General features: G+C 37.3%; 2 long non-coding RNA genes across 2 annotated transcripts; both read left to right on the plus strand.

Annotated features, from left to right (window-relative positions):
• Positions 1–9,043: 9,043 nt before the first annotated feature.
• Positions 9,044–12,415, plus strand: LOC129434197 (uncharacterized). The gene is made up of 3 exons (XR_012360337.1): positions 9,044–9,422; positions 11,344–11,392; positions 12,244–12,415. It is a non-coding gene; the product is annotated as an uncharacterized lncRNA (long non-coding RNA).
• A 2,844-nt stretch (positions 12,416–15,259) lies between these two features.
• LOC129443461 (uncharacterized) lies at positions 15,260–17,489 on the plus strand. The gene is made up of 5 exons (XR_012360338.1): positions 15,260–15,699; positions 15,770–16,340; positions 16,648–16,746; positions 16,826–16,970; positions 17,152–17,489. It is a non-coding gene; the product is annotated as an uncharacterized lncRNA (long non-coding RNA).
• The last annotated feature ends 6,085 nt before the right edge of the window (positions 17,490–23,574 follow it).

Raw genomic sequence — 23,574 nt, forward strand, 5'->3', positions numbered from 1 at the left:
TCCCATCTGTGCGCTAGCGCTTGGGTTTCACTCACGGTGATCAGTCGTCTCCCACCCCTCCCCTTCGTGCTCAATAGTGCTGCAACGACGCGTCGATGTCATCGATTACGTCGACTATGCGACGCGTCACGCTGTTTACATTAATCTCGCGTAATGGCGGCTTCGGCTCCTGGCAGTGTTATCCATACATTTATTTGTTTGTGTGCGCCACAAAATCAACAATGGTCGCAACATTTACATTTTTATTTTCATTTAAAATGGCTTCATTTATTGTTGTGAGCGCTCGGTGGTGCCTATCTTGTGCACGCGCTCTCTCTCTCTTTCTCTGCGTGAAGCCCCTAGACAGCGCCTCTCATACATGACACTGAGTGAAAGAATTAAATGTTGGATGTGTTTTCCATGCGGATTCCTCTGTGTAGTTGCATTTTCACGTAAACGTCAGATGTTACTAACAGAGAAGACGACTGATTCGAGTTTATCATGAAAGGGTAGCAGTGTTTTCTCACACACACTGGTTCTCTATGTGCTTGTGCTCTGTTGTGTCTATGTGCAAGGTTATTGGGTCATGTTTAGTCACTATTTTAATAGTCTTTGGGGTGGTTTCCTTGGACAGAGATTAGCTTAAGCCAGAACTAGACCTTAGTTTAATTAGGAAATATAATTAGTTTAAACAAACATGCCTTACTAAAAACATTAGTTGTGTGCATTTTGAGGACAAACTAAAGGCACTGATGTATTTAAAGATATGTCAGTGCAAGATGTTTTCAGTTTGGACAGCTCTTATATTTATTTTAGTCTAGGACTAGTCTAATCCCTGTCTGGAAAAACGCCACTATATGTCTGACAACAGAACAGATAATATGTGAAAATAGCATTCAGTTGTGTTAAAATGCTAATTTCAGACCTTATTAATGTACAACTTTGTTCTTTTTTAAAAATGTTTGCAATTTCTTTATTGTTTATTAGATTTTTCCCACCTTTTTGCTGATTCAAAAAATAATCTGATCTGTGCTTCAAAAACTGTAATGTGATCCGAACTGCGAGTTTTTTTTATTCGTCACACACCCCTAGTAAAGTTAGTACACAGTGATTGCCATAAATGGAATTGTACTAATAATTGGCATAATAATTTATTTCGGTGTTTCGGTTTCGGTTTTTCGGCCTTGGTTTCCTTTTTTCGGTTTCGGCCAAGAATTTTCATTTCGGTGCATCCCTACATTTATTGTATGTCGTGCTCTTTCGAAAATGAACCGGATAACTGCACATGGCAGTTTAAAAGCTCAGTCTTTGTGAAATGTTGTTAAATTAAGCTAACGTTAGTAACTTTGCACAGTCAACAATAAGGTATCGAGCCAGCTTATGGTATTTGTAAAATAATGTTAAATACAGATATTCAATCTTGTTCAATCCGTTTGTTGTTTTTATTGGATAGCCACTATCACGAGGAAGAGTTTTCTCCGCAACACCGGCATTATTGTATCTAGTCAGAAGAACGGGCTTTCACCGAAGCAGGTAGAATAAATATGGTTTTCTTTATTCACAAATAACGATCTGATACTCCTTATGTCATGCCGCACGCGTTGCTGTTTTTGTGTGGAGTCAAAAGAGTCTAACTCTGTGCCAGCGCATAACTATAGATGTGTTAAAAAATAATGAGAGTATATATAGTATAGTACAGGGGTTAAATTGGGATTTGTTTTGTGGGGAGGCTCTGTTGGGAGGGAGGGTTCGAGGGGTAACATGTTTCTACCTGATGACAGCAAAGCCACTGGTGTGTTTCAGTGACATTTTGTACTTATAAGTTTTAGTTTTAAAGCTGTGCCACAGGTTAAACCAAACTTTAAAACCTGAACTTTAAATTATGCAATAGACGGTTTCAGCAGTAACAACATAAACAAGCTGCTGTCGCGATCCGCACGTAACTTCCGGTAAACTCCGCTAAGAATAAATAACAACAAAGTTCTTTAAACGTAGTTTATTTATATAACAAGTAGGGTTGGGCGATGTCCCCATAAATTGGCAGTTGACGATGGTTACGTAAACCATCGCGATGGACGATGATATCGTTAGGTGTGGGGGGGGGGGGTATTTTAATTTTTCGTTATTATTCGTTATTATATAATTATTATTCGTTATTTTACTTTATTACTTCCACTTAAGAAGAGTTGTGCACTTTTTATTTTAATATATATTTTACATGAATACTATTCTGTACTTAAAATCTATAATTTTGTTATTTTACTATCCCAACTAATGTCTCTTTCCTATAGGTTGCACATAAGGGGAAAAAGTAGCTTCAATCCACTGAAGAAGAGTTGTGCACTGTTAAGCACTTTTTAATCTCTTTACATAACTATTTTTTTCTATTTAAAAGCTATAATTTCGTTATTTTACTAACCCAACGACTCCTCCGCGCTTTCCAAATTTTGCACGTAAATATCTGTGCATATGTGCCACCAGTACTCCGTCAGAGAGCGGGTCTTCAGCACCGCGGGGAGCAGCCAGCACTTCAATCCGCAGCTTATTAAAACTAGACAAAGTGAACAGGGCCAGACACATCGAAATTTAAACATGGTCTGTGTATGTAAATCCCGCGTTTCGGTCGGAGTGTTGTTCCCGTTTTCTTGTTCTTGACGTTCGCTGAATTCTGGGTTTATATCCTAATCTGCCGCTTCAGTGCAGTATAGCCTCAATGTAACAATGAGCACGATCTCCCGAGACACTACAATAGGCTACTAATAAATGATTAATATGGGCTGTTTTCTTGTACAAAATTAATTATTTTAAGATAAATGTACAACATGTAAAAAGACAAGATTCTAGCAATGTCAAGATTAGGGATGGGCATTTTCCAGTAACCTACTATTACCAGTAATTTACTATTACTTTTAATATTTAATTTTTCGAATATTTAAGCTCTTAAAGAACGAATATTCGTTTATTTAAATTATGTTAATTAAGACATGCGTGTTTTGTATTTTTCATTTTGTCATAATTTCACAGAAGGCTTAATTAGGAAATATCCACAACAAGCTAAACTTATATTCTGTATGTATATATATATATATATATGTATGTATTTTTAAGTTGAAAACATTGTAAAAAAATATATTTTATTTATATATATTTTAAATTCTTCTTAAAAAATATCCTACAGAAAAAAATGCGTTAAAACTTAATGCGGAGCGAAGTCTAGTCAAATCCTTAGTTTCAAGTCGGTCGTTAGTATTAATTCATTACTGTTTGATCTTACATACATTATATTATACCAAATATTATACACTAACCCCAAATCTAAGCGAAGTTTGAGGACTTGCGAAGTTTAAAGTTTGAGGACTTGACAAAGTAGGCTATCATCATTTAAACAGACTCAAAACACCAAGAGCCCGGAGCAAATGAAAAAACACATCTACATAACCGACTGCTCAGTCGCCATATAAATATCTTCTCAGTTTAGTTTGACATGTATTTGTGAATAAAGAAAACCGTATTTATCCTACCTGCTTCGGTGAAAGCCCGTTCTTCTGACTAGATACAATAATGCTTTGCTTTAAACTGCCATGTGCAGTTATCCGGTTCATTTTCAAAAAAGCACCGCATATAATAAATGTTCTCCGTTACATTTCGTTCTCCGTGTCTGTCTCCTTATTAACAAAATAAAGTAGACTTTATATTAGAAAGCTTACAAATCTCTCATGATGTGTTGATTCGGGCGGCGGAGAAGCACGTTTAATAACACGTGAGCCCTCACTGAGCCAGTGGCCAAATACGGCGCGGCGCGGACAAACCCGGAGATAAAAGGAAAAACTTAAATTCGTCTGCAATCTGCATTGCCAAACAATCAGAAATACATACAAATTAATGTTCATGTATATTTTACATTTAAGTCTGTAAAAGACAGTATAGATGAGGTGAAAAAGCATTAAATAAGTTGTTACCCTTTGGTGGCACATTAAAAACAAACAAACATTCGAATAGCATTTTTTAAATTCGAATTATTATTGCCATTCGAATATTCGAATATCCGTGCCCATCCCTAGTCAAGATCAAATGCCTGACAGGATATTTTCACAGACTAACACGCGTCACGTCTCAGGCATAGACTACAGTATTTAAAATAGCATATATGCATTAGTTATATTTTCTATTTAATGTATAGAGCAATTCACGCAAAGATATTAGGTTAACTATAGTCTATATAGAAGAGAGTAAGTGTATGTCGACTCGCAGCGGAGTGGGGAGGGGGCGTGGCATCACGATGGTGTCTCTCCATCGTGATGTCAGTCAACCATCACGATGGACGATGATATCGTCTATCGGCACAACCCTAATAACAAGCACAAAAAACAACACATAGATTACCTAGGAAACAAAAACATTAGTTATTTTCGACGAGGCATTTGTTCAAGAGATCAGTTTAGCAACTAGTCAGACCATTAAAAAAAGGAAACCGGAAGTAAGATTCAGATCCAGACGTGTATCACGTGCGTCCGATGAAACCGTCTATATGCATTTGGTGCACATGTCATTATGCACAATTGATCAAACTTTGAAGGAAGTTATAAGAATCAAAATCCTTGACTAATTCTAGGCATAAGATAGGCTACCCAAAAAGACTCAATTAACAAGAAAAACAACATACTGATTCAGCAATAGGCTATGTTTTATAAATTAGCCATAGATATTCCCTAAGCTGTTCAGCAGTTAGCAAAAAATACCTAAAGTTAGGTAGTAATTCATTTGTATAATCAAAATACATTATTTTATTAAACTATACAATAAGTTGTTTCCAGTTATCTAGTTAACATAGTGTAATGAGATGAGTGACATGGCTATACATACTTTAATCCTTTGTTTCTAGACTTCTGTTAAGTTTTTTCGACATGGGCACCACTCTTACCTCTCCCTCTATCTCTCATCTCTACAGTAATGTCAAATGATCAGAGTTGGTCAAGTTACTTGGAAATAGTAATTAGTTACTGATTACTGATTACTTCCCTAACAAAGTAATCACGTTACTTTACTGATTACTTATTTTCAAAAGTAAAGTTACTTTACTAGTTACTTTACTAATTACTTTTCAAAAACATGATGCATGACCTGAATATGCTACAGTATAAAGCAACAGGGCCCGGTTGCATAAAGCAGTGTTTCCCAACCCTGGTCCTCGGGCACCACCTCCCAGAAAGTTTTAGATGTCTCCCTTATTTAACACACCTGATTTAACTCATCAGCTTGTTAGGGACACATGTTTACCATTTAGGAAGGAGGCTGATGAGTTGAATCAGGTGTTTTAAATAAGGAGACATCTAAAACTTTCTGGGAGGGGGTGCCCGAGGACCAGGATTGGGAAACACTGGCATAAAGCACAATGGGTCTCATTCATGAAACATTCGTAAATATATGAGTAAATATGTGAGTGAATTGCCAGTAAACAGACCAGATCTAGATGAGAAGTTGTGGTTTAAAAGTACATATTTTTATTTTTCTTGTCAAAAATGACAATCGTTTCGCTAGATAAGACCCTTATGCCTCGTTTGGGATTGTTTATAGTCCTTTGAAACTCAGTTGAAAAAAACTGTTATGTGTTGAATTAAGTATTAAATGTTGGGTTCATTAAAGTCCATTAAAATTAGAAAAATCCTGCAATGTTTTCCTCAAAAAACATATTTTCTTCTCGACTGAACAAAGAAAGACATCAACATTTTGGATGACATGGTGGTGAGTAAATTATCTGGATTTTTCTTTTAAGAAAATGGACTAATGCTTTAAATTATTCTCTTACAGTAGGTAAGGGGAATTTACCCCTTAAGTGTCATACTTAAGGGAAAAACTTAAGGTGCTTTATGCAACCGGGCCAAGACCTTTCAGCCTAATTCTATTCTTTCTGCATATTCCATCATCTAAAATTGAATCAAATGAAACATTCTCTATTTTAACCTCTCGACGCGCACTAATTTGTGGGCGTGATGGACTCGTTTTTTTTAAGCCTGCTAACAATATCTATATAGCCGACTGTCTACAAACATTAATAATATTAATATCAACATAACTATACATCGTTTAAAAGGTCTACGGGTTAAGCATCAGTGTATGGTCTCTGTTTTGAGATACAGATGCTCTGGCATCATAAATGTAGTATTTTGATACAGAAGTCCAGATGACAACATGCAAAATATAAACGGGACTTCTTACCTTATAACGATCGCGAGTCGAATCCGGCCTGTTTCAGATGTGTGAATAACCCATGAAATCAGTCAATAATATTCATCAAATGACAATTTTTGTCCACAAATGCGTATAATCCATGAAATATAGTAGTCTGTTGTTTACATCAGATTTCGCATGAACGTGTATGAGATGGAGCCGCAGCGGTCATGTCAGCTGGGGGTTCAGGGATATTTTCAGAAAGTTTCACATTCCTGTGCCGGCTTGCTAGGTGTTTGCTTAGATTTGAGGTGGAATGTTTTGCTGTGGATGAAAGTTTTTTTCCCACGCAGAGTGTACAGCGGACGCTGATGTTTTTGTCGCCTTTAACTGGGTTAAACTCAAAGTAATGTCGGTACTTCCAAGCATTAAATACTGCATAGTCTTGTTCTCTTCCGCGCTCCATGTTGTTTTTTCACATTCAACACTTCACTGACTGACGGCGCGGCGCTCATATGTCATTGTCACTCGACTCGCGTCACGACACGAGAGAGTATCACGAAACAAAATGCCCATCCCTAACTAGTATGTCGTGTGTTAGCTGGGGTACACCATGTTGCTCTTCAGATCTGAGAGGAAAAACACCATCTTTGACCTCTTTTGTCTGAATTTCAGTGCGTGTAGCAGTGCAAAACCTACAAAAATACTCCCCCGAAAAACTCAACAAAACCAGCCAAAGAATGTGCTCCAAGGCTGTCTGCAGCAACAGATTGCACTGTACCTTTAAGGAAAGCTCCTAGGTGACTGACAAACACTCCTTGTTGCTCTAAAGTGATGAGATCAGTCACGAGAGGTTCCAAAAGTTTTTGATAGCCAAAGGTCTTCACATCATCACTCTTGCATAACAGTGCTAGTCTAGATAAATTGAGGACAATGATGAATGACAACCTGATGGCAAGTTTCCTAAAATCCAATAAACTGCACAGATTTTGTGCTTTTTGTGAGAGGTCCCTAATGGGTTGCACAGTTCAAATTCATCTATGTACAGACACACAGATAATTTAAGCTCATTGTCTGAGAGAAACTCATTATGTTGAAAATGCTGACCATCTTTGAAAGATCTGTAAATTTCCCCATTTCTTTTGTGTTGCTCATTATGACCATCAACAACTTTCCAAATTATGTGTTTCTGATTGAGTAGTAGTTGTAACAATTTTAAGATTGGCACATATTGAACAGAACGGTTTGTTTCTGACTGAACAATATATTCCAGTGGATTAATGACAAATGACAATGATCAAATCAACATTTTCTCTGTAATATGCCCTGCTGAAAAAAACAGCATACCAGCAAGACCAGCACATGTTGTGTTTTGGTGCTGGTTTGCTAGTGAACACCAGCTAAACCAGCATCAAACCAGCATCAGCACCAGCATTAGCACCAGCTAAACCAGCACCAAACCAGCATTAGCACCAGCTAAACCAGCATTAGCACCAGCATCCCATGCTTGTCATAACAGCATATGTTGTGTTTTGGTGCTGGTATGCTGGTGACCACCAGCTTAACCAGCATAGACCAGCATAATTCCCATGCTGGTCCATGCTGGTTTGATGCTGTTTTTTTCAGCAGGGTGTGCTTGAAAGCAGTGGCTAAAGGGCCATACCGTGATGTTGATTTCAACAGAGGGTTGTGCACTGATAATGAACCGAAAAGCTCTTGAACAACCTGCTGATCTACATGGAGATCATGCTTTTGAAAGGTCTCAAGAAAAACTTGAGTTGATACGGGCACTGATGCAGAATGCAAGTACCGTAAATCTGTCAGAAGTTCATCAATTGCATTGCTGGGAACATGACAGTAATTTTCCAGTTTTAGAAGAATACTTGCAAATTTATGCTCAATGATCTTAGACAGATCTTGTCCTTGTGTGCCAATTTCAACATTACTTGAAACATCTACATTCTCCTCCTCTACATTCTCCTCCTCAACTGGCAATTCATTCTCATTGAATTAATCAGTGGAAATTTCAGCCCCACTTTCTATGATGACCCCTTGTTTGAAATCTTTAAGAGAATATGGATTGTGCTTCCTATTTTTATGGGACTTGAATGTGCCATACACATTTGTATGGAAAGAGCAATTCTCAAACATGCAACACATTTTAAGGTGTTTGAAGATATGACAAAAGTATTCCTGTTCTGACACTATATTACTGCAAGAACACAAATGACACTTAAATGTGGTTAAGCATGCAGTCGTATTAGTATGTGATCGACTTAACACTGCATGAAAAGAGCTGTATACTGACAAATATGGGATGGGAAATCCCTGCTAAACTATATTTGGCCAGATTTTTTAGGCAGAGTGCTTGCCCTGGTGAAAAACAAATATACTTTATTGTATTTCAAGTATATTTAACTTTGCAATAGTACATTACAAATATACTTACAAAGGAATGTACTTTCTTTAAACATATTTAAAGTATGCTTACAACATATTTGCGCGTATTTTTTACAATTAAACTTTAAACATACTTCAAAATAATTATACTTTAGTATATTTTCTAAAAGTATACTTTAGAAAAATATACTTAAAGTTAAAGTTTTGTGCAATTTTTAAAGTATACTAAATTTAAACTTTTTTTAAAATGTATTTTAGGTATACTTTATCGGTATGCTTAAAGTTATCATTATAATAATGCACTGACAGTATATTTCTAAAATACATTATTTAGTATTCTTTAGAAACAGTATATTTTAAGCACATTTTGAAAGTATATGGGGTGTACAAGTATATTATTTTATGGAGAAATAACGTGGGCTTAAAATTACGAGAGAGCAGTATGTTCTGTTACATTTTATATTGTTGATGTATACATTTGTAATATACTATTAACATAATAAGGTACACTTTAACTTCACTATAGTCAAGCATTGGATAAACCAATGAACTGTGTTTTACCACAAAATGACCATGGTTTTGCTAATAATAATCAATACACCAAAAAAAAAAAACCATGGTTACTAAACTTTTACCACAAAAAAACATTCATTTTCGTAAGGGGAATATGAGTGTTTGTTTTTTTGTAGTTTTTGAGTCAATTGCATACCGCTTTTAGCTGTACACATTAATTAACTTAAACAGTTTTCGTAAATGCATTTCAGAGAAAAGTGAATTCTGAGATTTGAATAATGCATCTGACGTGTGGGATGACGTCACGACGCACGTATTTTGATTTTTACCAGTCGCTCAAGACAGACGGATTCAGTCCCAAGGTACGTTAAAATATCTTAAAATTAATATATTTGATTATCGTTTGACCATTCTGAAGTTTATCAGTAGACTATCATATTTCGAATGCGAAATGTTGTCAATAACGCGGTGTCTAACTCGCTATTAGTGATAAGCTGCTGCTGTGTAGCTTAGCTTAGCTTAGCTTATAGCTAATGTTAAAGGTTTGAAAGATAGCACTGTTAGCCTGTTATATCGAATTAGTACACCCGATTGTTTTGTTAAATATATGTATTGGTGTGTGTGTGTATGTATATGTTAATGAAAAAAGGTAGCGTCAGAAAATCTGTTTTTTTAATGTAGCGTGAAAGTTAACCCTTTATTGACTGTTTAGTGGTTGTAACGCCTGTTTCACACATACTCCGTATGCAGTGCGTTTGCGGTGCGTAATTTTTTACGTAGCCATGTTAACAGGTTAGAGCTTTCACACAGCATACGTATGCGGTCAGTCCTGTCCGTTGCAGATGCGGTGCGGTGCAGCAGTGCTGCGATCGTTTCGGCAGCGAGTCTATTTTTGCTGTACGGCACGCAAGCTGCACGCGCTGATTTAAAGTGATAGCGCATGTTTTGTGGTCAGAATGAACACGGATTTACACAAATATGCAGTAATTTCACTCTAAATGGATGTAAATAAAGTTTTTCAGTAGTTTTTTCTGTAATTTTATTTATTTAATCTCAGTATGAAGCAATTAAGGCAAAGCACTTACCACGAGTTAAAAAATGATATTAATAACATCTTGTTAAATATTCTACCGTGTTTATATACATTGCATATACATAAAGTATGCTATTAATTTTACCATTGTTTAATTATACTAACATAGCCTTTTAGTTTTTATTTGTAAAACAACAGTAACCAAATTTATATTGTCTTATAACAATATCCATAACCATGGAATTTTTAGTTAAACTAAGGTAATACAAATCATAATCAATCTGACAAAAACCGTTTTGTCAACCGTTAAAATTATGGTTAATTTTTCCAAAGAGAACTATACAAAATGATCTGTTTGATAGACGGGGAAGCGCACCTGTCAATCAGCGCTATTATAACAGAGCGAGGCGAGAGACGAACGTGCTCAGTAATATGGAATAATGTGTTGATCTTGAATGATTGTAAGAATACATTTGCTTTAAATATAATGTTTTTCATACAACGTTTTGGGAGATAATAATGTTTTTTTTTCAATTGTTATTGAGCTTATTTAGACATGTTGCAGTTATAACAGCGTTTGGCGTATTACCTCAGAGTTTGTTTCAGTAATATTGCTGTTTTTCCGGTAATAATAATACAATTTGCATGTCAATCTTGCTTCCTTGTCTGTTTATTCATGTCATTATGCTGTTATTTTAATTATTTGAGAATATTTCTTGCCATATGAGCTTCATTGCCATTATATAAATACTCTCGTCTATGCAAATATATAAATAGTATAGGAAATGTAGCCTATAATGTAACCATGCATGTCACCTATATTTTCTCTTCAAAAGTTATAATGCTAATTTATATTTATGATATATGTGGAGATAAATAGACCTTTGATCCTTTCATGTTTCCTGACCATTACACTAGAGATTTTAAACATCCTAGTCTATCAAATAATATCTAAAGTATATTGTTTTGTGAAGAAAAAACACAGCAGGATATTATATCGTTTATTGATGAGGCGCTTTTCAACAGAAAGTGTCAATCACATGATTATTTGATACGCAGAGGCAGCGGTTAGCAACGCACTGCAAACGGAGTATGTGTGAAAGCACAACGGATGCTTGACGGATCGCACCGCATACGTACTGCAACACGCACCGCAAACGCACTGCATACGGAGTATGTGTGAAACAGGCGTAAGGCTTTTACCTAACTTAACTGTATTTAGTATTAATGATGCTTCATTCTTTCCTCAGAAGCTAAAGTTTTTCAAAGACATTTGTAGGGAGGACTTTGCAGCTAATGGTAAGTCATTTTAAACTCTTAAGATATAATAATTCATTCGTAGTAGTAAATCAAGCTTCAGTTTAGATAACGTTATATACATATTGAGGAAGTTTCCCGGACAGGGATTAGACTAGTCCTAGACTAAAATAAATGTAAGAGCTGTCCAAACTGAAAACAACTTGAACTGACATATCTTAAAATACACCAGCGTCCTTTGTTTTGCCTCAAAATGCACACAAATAATGTTTTTATTAAGGCATGTTTTTTGAAACTAGTTATATTTCTTAATTAAACTAAGGCCTAGTCCTGTTTTAAGCTAATCCCTTTACAGGAAACCACCCAATTGTCTGCTTGTTGCATTTTCTTTCTGACAAGTTTTACATTTAAATTTAATACAATAAAATCTTTCTTTAGGAGCTGAAGTATTTTATGTAAGGATTTTGCAGCCCATATAGGCAAGTCATTATAATGAAAACTCTTTGGGGTGGTTTCCCGGACAGTGATTGGCTTTATCCAGGACTAGACCTTGGTTTAATAAGGATAGTTTTAACAAACATGCCTTACTAAAGGCATTACTTATGTGCATTACGATGTAAAACAAAGGGCACTGATGTATTTTAAGATATGTCAGAAGTTGTTTTCAGTTTGGACAGCTCTTGCATTTGTTTTGGTCTAGGACTAGTCTAATTCCTGTCTGGGAAACCGCCCTTAATATATATGATGACATTTTAGTCAAGCTCTAGTTTAGGTAAAAATATATCTGCTATACAATCTCTGCCAGTAAACTATAGATTTAATACAGTAAGTCTTAAATGTAATGTTTTAATATTAAACACTTTTTAATTGAGCTTATTGTCTATCTTTTTCAGATTTCCTAAGCCTGAACCAAAACCTGCCAGACTAAAGTTGATTTGGGAGAGAAAGACGTTGTAAACTCAATCATCTTGACATTCTTCAATGAGTAATTGTTCAATTTTTAGGCAAATACTGTACACTTTGAATGCTGTGAATAAAACTATATTTTAAATATATTTAAAATGACTTGTTTTTGACTGTATTAATCAGCTTTTATTTATTTGGAAAAAATTATTTTGGTTATGTTACCAGCAAGTAATCTATTCCCAAAATAGCACTCTTTAAGTTAACTAATTATTAACGCACTTGAAGTATACTCATTACTAATCTAGCTGCAGGTATGTAAAAGTATACAAAATGTAATGTACTTGGCATATTCATTTTTCACCAGGGCAGTTTTTAGAATTTTGGATTGGCCAAAAATATATAGAATGTATGCAAACAGTCTATTTAAGGTATACTGATTGTATGTTTGCAAGACACTCATAATACATTTGTAATGTACTCCTAACATAAATAAAACACACTCTAAATCCACTTATCAAGCATGAATTTAGCACAAAAACAGTCATGTACTTAAATTGTACTAAATACACTTAAAGTTGTTCCACTTTAGCACACAAAAGTACACTAAATACACTTAAAGTTGTACTTTGTTACAATTAATATACAACTAAAATATATTAAGTACAAAATTAGTTGTTCCAAAATAGCACTCTTTAAATAAACTAATCAATAGCACACTTTAAGTATACTGGTCATTAGTGTGACTGCAAGTATACTTAAGTATATCAAAATTAAATATATTTAGCATACTATTTTTTCACCAGGGTGGAGAGGTGATACACAGAAGTAAACTCGTCAAACATCCAGAAACCTTACGTATGTGGATGTATGTAGGAACTGGTGGAAGTTTCCAGGAATCCTTACAGCTGGTTGTGAGGAGCGGTGGGTGTGAGGTGTGAAGGGCTTTTTATATGTTAATGCCCACAGGTAGAGGTGCCTTCTCTATTTTCAAAGCTGGGTGGTGGGTGGTGGGGGGTTAACCATGTCTCTTTAAGACAGCACATACAGTATTGTGATACATAAAAACTTTGTTTGTTAAAAACGTTTATTATTAATATAATTTAATTTGTTTATTTAAGAAATTTAGCATCATTCAAAATAACTGAAATTCAATGGACACAATTACTATTTTAATGTGTGAAAATTATGTCTCTGACTCAAGAGGAATGCAACAAATGTTATTTCAGAATATATATTTCCAACACTTTGAAAACATGTCTCCGACTGCCCTATATCAGGATGTTGTTGAAGTATCTCTCATTGCTGCATACATCGTATAAAAGAAGTAGTTCAAATGAGACATTTGTTTCAAAAACATTATGTAACAGATTTTTGCTAGCTAGGATGTTGATAAATTCAGTACCATATTCATAAGTCAGGGAAATGTAAAGCTGCTTGTTTTCGCTTGATGTCTCATGATTTGAAGTTCAGTTTCTGTTTTTATTATAATTCTACCCTAATATTTCATTAAATCTTTTAAAATAGAAACAAAAATATCAATAGACAGGTCCACAATCTAAAAGACAGTCTTTCACATGTGAGTGCAAAACATGTTGGGTGATACAGACTGACAAACTCAGGTAAACATATCTGCAGATACTGTCAGTTACTGTACTTCCAGAGGTGCCCAAAGTTGGCCCACAATAGACCTTTAATTTGGCCCGTCATGCCACGTGAGATTAGGAAAAGGATAAAAGTCATTGACGCAGATGTTCATATTTTTAATTAAACATTTTCTAAAATTTGCTTTTTGCTGTATAACCCCATTCTGTGTAATATTCTGTGTTATATTATCCCCACGTTGCCCTGGGACATTGACTATAGCCCTGTGCCCAATGATTTTTGTTCTCGTCAGGTTGAACCCAGCCTCATCTACGTAAATGAACTCATGCTGGATCTCCTGTCCATCCATTCGTAAAACTCTATGAAGAACAGTGTCAGGCAAAATTGTGTAGTTAAAGGAATAGTCTACTCATTTTCAATATTAAAATATGTTATTACCTTAACTAAGAAGAGTTGATACATCCCTCTATCATCTGTGTGCATGCACGTAAGCGCTGGAGCGCAATGCTACACTTCGATAGCATTTAGCTTAGCCCCATTCATTCAATGGTACCACTCAGAGATAAAGTTAGAAGTGACCAAACACATCAACGTTTTTCCTATTTAAGACGAGTAGTTATACGAAAAAGTGTGGTGGTACAAAATAAAACGTAGCGCTTTTTTAAGCGGATTTAAAAGAGAAACTATATTGTATGGCGGAACAGCACTTTTGGGAGTACTTCGACTCAGCGCAGTAACACTCTCCCACTCCCATTATGAGAGGGAGAAGGGGAGCGGATTTTTCAGGTGAGTTGAAGTACTCCCAAAAGTGCTATTACGCCATACAATATAGTTCCTCTTTTAAATCCGCTTAGAAAAGCGCTACGTTTTATTTTGTACCACCAAACTTTTCCGTATAAATACTCGTCTTAAATAGGAAAAACGTTGATGTGTTTGGTCACTTCTAACTTTATCTCTGAGTGGTACCATTGAATGAATGGGGCTAAGCTAAATGCTATCGAAGTGTAGCAGCACGCTCCAGCGCTTACGTGCACGCACTCAGATGATAGAGGGATGTATCAACTCTTCTTAGGTAAGGTAATAACATATTTTAATATTGAAAATGAGTAGACTGTTCCTTTAAGTGTATGTCACGGTGTGAGCTTTGGCCATGGGCGGAACCTAAATTCAAGAAGGTTGGTTTCGCCCGGAGATAGTTTCCGCCCGGATGACTTACCAGAAACCCCGGAACTTCCTGTGGTCTTTCCAACCGCAAATCAGGCCAGATGAGACGCAGGTGCGTAGAGTTAACGCAGCGGTTAGCGATTGGCTGAAGAGAAGAAGGGAAGGAATATAAAAGGGACTTTGAAAACACAAACGGTGTGCTTGGTTGCTGTACGGTGGTGTTGCGGTCCGTTGGTGACATCGTGTTGTGCTGTTTTACTGTGGATACCACGGAGGATTGGAAGACGAAGGACTGGGTGAAGGAAGATCGTTAAAGTGAGTTGGATTAGCCAGCGAAGCGAAGACAGTTCCTGTTTTGAAACCGGATAACTGGGAAACTTCATCGATGTGAGTAATATTGCTGTTTATGGTGTGTATTGTGAATACAAAGTATCACCTGATCTTGTGCTGTGTATCATTACGGCCCCACCGAAGAGAGAGAGAGGGAGGCGTGGGCGAGCCGAGGAAACCATTCTGGAAGTGAAGCATCTATGTGAGTAATATTGCTGTTTATGGTGTGTATTGTGAATACAAAGTATCACCTGATCTTGTGCTGTGTATCATTACGGCCCCACCGAAGAGAGAGAGAGAGAGGCGTGGGCGAGCCGAGGAAACCATTCTGGAAGTGAAGCATATATGTGAGTAATATTGCTGTTTATGGTGTGTATTGTGAATACAAAGTACCACCTGATTTTGTGTTGTGAGCAGCTACGTATCACTACGGCCCCACCGAAGGAAGAGAGGGTGAGGCGTGGGCGAGCCAAGGAACCGTTCTGGAAGTAAAGCAGATACGCGAGTAATACTACAGTTGGTGGTGTGTATTGTGAATGAAACAAATCACCTGATCCTGTGTTGTGAGTAGCCACGTAGCATTGCGGCCCCACCGAAGAGAGAGAGAGAGGCGTGGGCGAGCCGAGGGACCATCCTGAAAGTAAGACACCGGCGTGAGTAGGATTGCAGCTTGTATTGTGCTTGTAAATGCAAAGTATTACCCGGCCTTGTGTGAGAGTTAATCTGTAGTGCTGTGGCCCCACTAGAAAGGAGGAAGCGTGGGCGAGCCAGGGAGCATCGGAATCACCACAAGGGGGCAAGAGGGTCTGGCTGCAGACCATGGGCGAGTGGAGCTCCACTCTCAAACAGGAAACACGTGACCTCCACTAGCGGGCAAGCGGAAATACGTCACCTCCACTAGCGGGCAAGCGGAAATACGTCACCTCCAATTGAATTTATGAGATGAAGATGGCGTCGCCGGGAGCTCTTAGTTCGAACTTTAATTCAGGTAATTTACCTTTATACACTGAGAAACTGACGTTATTGTAACCTGCAATGTAAGCAGAACACAAACGAATGAATAAACAATTTAAATATTTATTTTTTTCTGACGAACAATTTATGTCATCCGAATGTTAACGTTTGCTGATCATGAAAACATATTCGTAACCTATGTTTGGTGGCTTATTGTGTTAAAACAAAGTAGTAATTGAAGTACATGGTCGTTTTGTATACGTGTGTGTTGCGTTTGTTGTTTAACGTAAAAAGTAATACGAGGAGTCTGTTTTCACATTTAATTTCTCACTCCTTTATAGGTAACGTTATGTGGAAAGCATGATGCAGATATTTGACAGTTTTTGATGGTACCTACACTCCCAGCAAACGATGTTGCAGTGGCTACTGACATTTTGCAGGCATGTGTTTATAATCACTTTAATGTTGATGAAAATTGCTTGTAATGTCTCTATAATAAATCATGTTTTATATCTGCAGTTGCCAGATGATATTCTCCAGAGGTCTTTGTTGTTCTAGAAGACGGCTGCTCTGCAATCCGACTGGCTTTAACAAGACAGAGATTCAGCAAACATTGACAGCCAGGAGCATTTTCAGCAGGAGGAACACTTACGCTGGCCTTATAGTGAGTTCAATAAGTGTGGTTGCTCCATCTTGTTTTTTGTGGGTATAACAATTAGGTTATGTTAATCACACTTCCTTTCATTTCCATAACATGACATTTTTGACTGTTAAAGATGTGTTAATTCATTGTCTGAATTGTGTGACTTAATGTGCTGTTATGATTGTGTTTTGATACTAAACAGGTGTAGTGAATTGAAATAGACTGTCAAAGAGACACCGGAGAATGTACAGAAAACCGTAAATCATCTCTAGGTGCAGCCGCCTACAGTGCAGCAAGTTTTCAAAGACTATGGGGCTGGCTTCTGGGGAAATGAACAACGTGGAGTGCTTTTGGGGTTTTACTCCTCAGATGACCACCCTGGCTACTGGGATTGCTTCATAGACAGAATAGTTTGTGCAGGCACAATGTGTCTTTACTTTAACACTTGTGGTCACTTAAAGTTCATGTATGTTGTTAAAATAGCATAAGATGGTTTTTGTATTTACTCAAAAACAATTAAAATTGGTAAAATTGTGGAAATTGTGGATTCTTCATTATTTCACTTTAGCTGATTTGTATATGAGCAATTCCTTGCAAATGTTAAACTTATCACGAAAAGTAAAGTTTTTAATCACACTGGTTACTCATATGTCAATATATACATGGTTTAAATACCCATGCAATGTCTGTTAAAAGTTTTAAGCATTTTCCCCCATACTTTGATATTTTCAAAGAAAATGTCATAATTGTCACGTCTGTAAATCTTTTTATTCCTCATAAATGTGCATACAAAAATTTAAATAAATATAGTTTGTTCTTTGAAGATCCATCCCTTCTCCATTTTTTGGGGTATTATTCCTCCTGAGTTATGCCTTATAATTTATAGAATTCCTACAGCGTATTGTCTCCCAAAACCAGTGTTCTTTTTTGTCACAACCAAAACACATACATGTTTCCCTCATCTAAAATAGAAAATTTGAGTATAGACTGATAGCGGTTGTCTGGACTCTTAACATTAGATGTTTAGAAAACTTTTTAAAAGGTTGTTAAATGTATTGATAATGACTGCATTCTATTGAGTTTTCAATGCAAATGTCACATCCATAACTCTGGGATGACTCATGTTGTTATTTAGCTTTAAATGCAAAATTCTGATTAAGTTCTAAATTATATTTGTTTATAGTTTTCATTTTAATATAAATGTATTTAATGTTTCATTTGATGTTCACATCTGAATATCACAACATAAAGTTTACTTTATAAAATTTATGGAGTGTTACATTGGTAGTTGAACTGTATAGTTAAAAACAAACATGAACAAATAGGAAGAGGCATCTGGACGATCAAAGTGAGTAGACCAATTTAAAATCTGTTGTGCTGAAGGGTCATTGGGTTGACGGCTGTGAGAAGTAACTACCTCTGTGTGGAGCCTCTTCAAAGGTTCGCCCCGGTCCTGCGTCTTTGACGCCGTGAGTGAAGGAGGATCCAGGGAAGCGTTCGGCTCCACGCTATTGTTCTCCACGTCCTGTCCCCCCTACCCTTGGAGGCCGTGAGTTGAAACACATCTTGTAGGTCTCCTCGATGCTCAGTCCACTGCTACCTTTGCTTACAGCACGAACCTAGAAAGAAGAAAAGTCCCAGTATTGTGTAACCACTTACCTTTGCTTACAGCACAAACCTAGAAAGAAGAAAAGTCTCAGTATTGTGTAATCACTGCTACCTTTGCTTACAGCATGAACCTAGAAAGAAGAAAAGTCCCAGTATTGTGTAACCACTTACCTTTGCTTACAGCACGAACCTAGAAAGAAGAAAAGTCTCAGTATTGTGTAATCACTGCTACCTTTGCTTACAGCATGAACCTAGAAAGAAGAAAAGTCCCAGTATTGTGTAACCACTTACCTTTGCTTACAGCACGAACCTAGAAAGAAGAAAAGTCTCAGTATTGTGTAATCACTGCTACCTTTGCTTACAGCACGAATCTAGAAGGAAGAAAAGTCCCAGTATTGTGTAACCCTTTCCTTTGCTTACAGCACGAACCTAGAAGCAAGGAAAGTCCCAGCATCGTGAACCACTTACCTTTGCTGACAGCACGAACCTAGAAAGAAGAAAAGCCCCAGTATTGTGTAACCACTTACCTTAGCTTACAGCACGAACCTAGAAGGAAGAAAAGTCCCAGTATTGTGTAACCACTTACCTTTGCTTACAGCACGAATCTAGAAGGAAGAAAAGTCCCAGTATTGTGTAACCCTTACCTTTGCTTACAGCACGGACCTAGAAAGAAGGAAAGTCCCAGCATCGTGAACCACTTTGCTTACAGCACGAATCTAGAAGGAAGGAAAGTCCTAGTATTGTGTAACCCTTACCTTTGCTTATAGCACGGACCTAGAAGGAAGAAGTGTCCTCACGTGCATATTACTTGCCTCCACCAAGAGCCTAAGAAGAGGGAGAGAAGAGGATTAGACATTTTGTCAACATTAGTTGTTGGAATACCCCCTGGCACTGGGTGAGACTTGTAGACAGTACAGTAACTACCTCTTCTTGTGATTGCCTCCAGGAGAAGAGGAGCGTGCCACGGGTGCAAGTGAGGAAAGTCCAAGGACCTTGACCCCCCGTCCCCGTGGACCCCCGCCTGGAGGCGCAACGAAACATTGTTTTAAATTGCCCCTTTCCCCTTCTCCCCCTGATTTTAAGTAATTTAATAAAGATTTGTTTTAATTATAACTTTCTACTCGTGTGTCTGGTCATTGGGGTGGCTTTGGGACCTCCTCGAAGGTGGAAACTAGGAAGGGGCGTGGCCCTTTAGCATCTCGGGTCCGCTCCGACCTGTGACATGTAGATCTAGTATACATATTACAGTACATTAAAAGATTATGAGACAGTATGCAAGATCACACTGCTAAAGTGAATACATACCTCTGCATAATCATGCTGCAGTCGTTTCATCCTTTCGGAATTGCGCTCGAAAGGCACTCAATAAATTTGCTTCATTTGAATATGTTTTTTTAGGATGCGTGCCAGTGTTGATGTTGAGACCTGATGGGTATCGTTGAAACTGGGATGGTTATTGACAATGTTAGCTTGGAGCTGATTGAGTAGCATTGTTCATGGATTAAAGTTCTCCGTCGTAGAGACGGATTTCCGTCAATTGCAGCGAGTCTACGACGGACTTCCGTCATTTGCAAAATTATTAAATTAACTTTTCATGAAGACACTGTGTATTCACCTTGTTAAGTGGAATGTGATCAAAGTTTGGAGTGGAGCGAAATCACGTTACGTGATCGTTTTTGACTGCTACGCTGATCTAACCAGTGGCTGATTCAACGAGTTTGTTAAACTCATGGGTAAACTTCACGTGGCACCACAAGAACCAAGAGGCAGTCAGATGACATCAAAGTCCCGTGAGAGCGAACTGAGAACTCATTAGACGAGACTGCTTCCGAAATGCTCTCGCAGTACTTTGATGTCATCCACCTGTCAGTTCTTGCAGTTGCATGTGCGCGTGGTCAGGAAATCTTGACGTTTGTACATGTATCCGCATACTCGGCGCAGTAACACCCTCCCTCTCCCATTATGACAGTGAGAAGGGGAGCGGACTTTTCAGGCGAGTCGAAGTACTCCCAAAAGTGCTATTACCCCATAAAATATAGTTCCTCTTTTAAATCCGCTTAGAAAAGCGCTACGTTTTATTTTGTACCACCAAACTTGCTCGTATAACTACTCGTCTTAAATAGGAAAAACGTTGATGTGTTTGGTCAACTTTATCTCTAAATGGTACCATTGAATGAATGGGGCTAAGCTAAATGCTATCAAAACGTTGCAGCGCGCTCCAGCGCTTACGTGCACGCACACAGATGATAGAGGGATGTATCAACAATTCTTAGTTAAGGTAATAACATATTTTAATATTAAAAATGAGTAGACTATTCCTTTAAGTGCATAACATTGCGCCTAAAATAGCACCTCACCTCTGCCTCTATTGTAAAATAATAATTTGTTGATAAAGGGTACAGTGGTTTAATGTACAACTGTCACTATGATTACAGGCGTCCTGTGTGAATTGTACACAAGTTTTATTCGAGTTGCTCGTTCAGGGTTTATATTCATAAATAAAGTTACTGTATTAGAGCTGTGACTGTAAGCTGTTGTTTGAGCAGAACAGCCCCTTGATTGTTCGTTTATGTGCACTGAATAATATGATATAAACATTTCTATACCACTTTTTAAAAAAGTTGTATTGTTCACATTATTAAATGCATTATATAACATGAACAAAACTATGAAAAATATAGAGTATATAAGCATTTATTAAATCATGTGTATGTCATTAAAGTAATTGATGTTAGTTCATGGTGCATTAACTAATGTTAACAGTTTCAACCTTGATTTAAAAAAAATGTATAAGTAAATGCCAAAATTAATAAGATTTACAATTAATAAACAATTAAGATTCATTTAATGTGGTGATATTCATATTTATTTTGATATAGTGAGTTATTTAGCTGTTTCACCTTAATCTGAAATGCCCTGCAAACTACATCTTACAGAATCAATTTTTTTAGTCTGTCACAAGTAGATTAACATGACGGGATAACGTTTTTAACCCTTAGTGCAGGAGTCACAAGTGTTTTGTTTTAGACAGATATTAAAGGTAATGGTTCAATTAAAGGACTGTGTTAAAAGTAAAGCTGTAAATTAACAAACAATTAATAAACCTATCACATGTTGTAATTAAGTGTTAACACTGTTTATTCACAAAAAAACATACTCGCACTGCTGCTGTATTTCATAGTGACAGTTGGCAACCCTATAAATGCCACAGTAGACTTCAATATGGCATTAATGGCAAAAACATCTCCCCTTAGAATGCTATTTGTGTCGCCTATTTACAAGGAATATGACTTGGCCTGAAAAAAATTTCAGTCAGAAGAATTTTTTTCACTTTAATTTATGATTGTTGGCCAAAACCATGTTTACTATCTCCCTCTCTTGCTGTTCTGTGAACATAGGATGCCTTTCCTTCTCACTCAGGGTAACATTATTAATAAAACTGGTTGTGCTTTTTGGATAGGGGTGCACCAGCAGACACACTTATCAGTTTTTTATGAAAATAAGGAAACAAAAATAAAGAAATTAAGAATATACTCACTGAGATTTCTGACCAATACCCTATCTCCAGGTTTTAGCACTACACCTCTGACTTTAAGGTCGTACTGGGCGATATGAGACGTTCTCGAGTGACGCACTCCAGCCAATTGTCGAAGATTCTGGAACAGTGCATTCTCGAACTCTCTGCCCTGGTCGTAATGTAGCTTTCCAGGGTAGCCAAAGCGAGAGATGTAGTCACTGAACAATCGCTCAGCCGCTGTCCGTCCGGACTTATTTCTCGTAGGGTAAGCTTGAGCGAATCGTGTAAAGTGGACCCTCCCTGACTCTGTTCCAGGTGCAGAAAATCGATGCAGACAAGTTCCATTGGTGAGCTGGAAGTTAAACTCCCCATAGGTGCTTGGGCATGTGTCACTGTTTTTTTTGCTTTGATGCATGGACACTTTTTGGTAATGTACTCCTCTACTTCTTTCTTCATGTGTGGCCAGTAGAACCTCTCCCTCATTAACCCCCTGGGGTCCAAAAACGCGGGGCCGCGTTTTGACGCATTTTTTTCCTGTTTCCTGTGACATCCACTTAAAATACTCCGTCATTCATAATCATACACATACATGTAATACATCATTCGAAACTGTGAAGTCTCTACTTTAATGTGAGTGCCTTCATAATAACAACAAAACTGTGTGCTTTTGGCAAATAAAGAAAATAAACAGGGAGTGCATTTCGACATCTCTGTCTCCTTGACCATTTTCCTCAAACACGTTTCAAACATGAACTGATAACTCCGCCAATACTTGTCACACGAACATGATACATATGTCTAAAGAAAGCCTGAAATGTCTACTTTTACATGTTGTAATTAAAATCTGAAGAACTCATTGTCTGTTTGTGTAATCGACATGTAAGTAAAGAGAGGTACAGTTTTTCTGTCTCGACCTCATTAGCGCTAATGTGTTCCCACCTACCTTGTGCGCGCCATTCATATGGAAATTACCTGATGCGGGCTATGCAAACAAGATCAACGCCCCAAACAATGCTTTAAGAAGCAGCGAGTTTTGACAGTTTCATTCACTTATCAACGCGCTGGGAAGATGACACGCTTTACAGGTGAGGAAGCTCTACAGATGCTCCTGGCAGCGAGGAAGAGTTCACTGTTTCTTCAGATGAAGAGCAGGACTCCGACGATGAACGTTTGTATTTTGAAGAGCGACTTGATCCAGCTGAGGATATAATTTCTGAAGAGTAAGTTTTACCTACATTTGTTGAAATGTTGTGTGATGTAAACTTTTATAAACTGTATACTGACTATTTGCACGCAGATATTGTGGGATTTGATTTTGTTGTATTAATCGTGCTGTTTATAATCTTAATTAATGTGTATTGTTACAACAATGTTTTCTGTGATGACCACAAGAAAGTTGTCTGTGTGTGTGGAAAGTTACCAAGGAGGGGGTGGCTGATATGTGTGTGGGAGCCAGGGGGGCTATAGAAAAAGCCCTGGAGGGAAAACACACAGAACAGA

This window comes from Misgurnus anguillicaudatus, chromosome 21, assembly GCF_027580225.2.
Source record: "Misgurnus anguillicaudatus chromosome 21, ASM2758022v2, whole genome shotgun sequence".
NCBI lineage: Eukaryota > Metazoa > Chordata > Actinopteri > Cypriniformes > Cobitidae > Misgurnus > Misgurnus anguillicaudatus.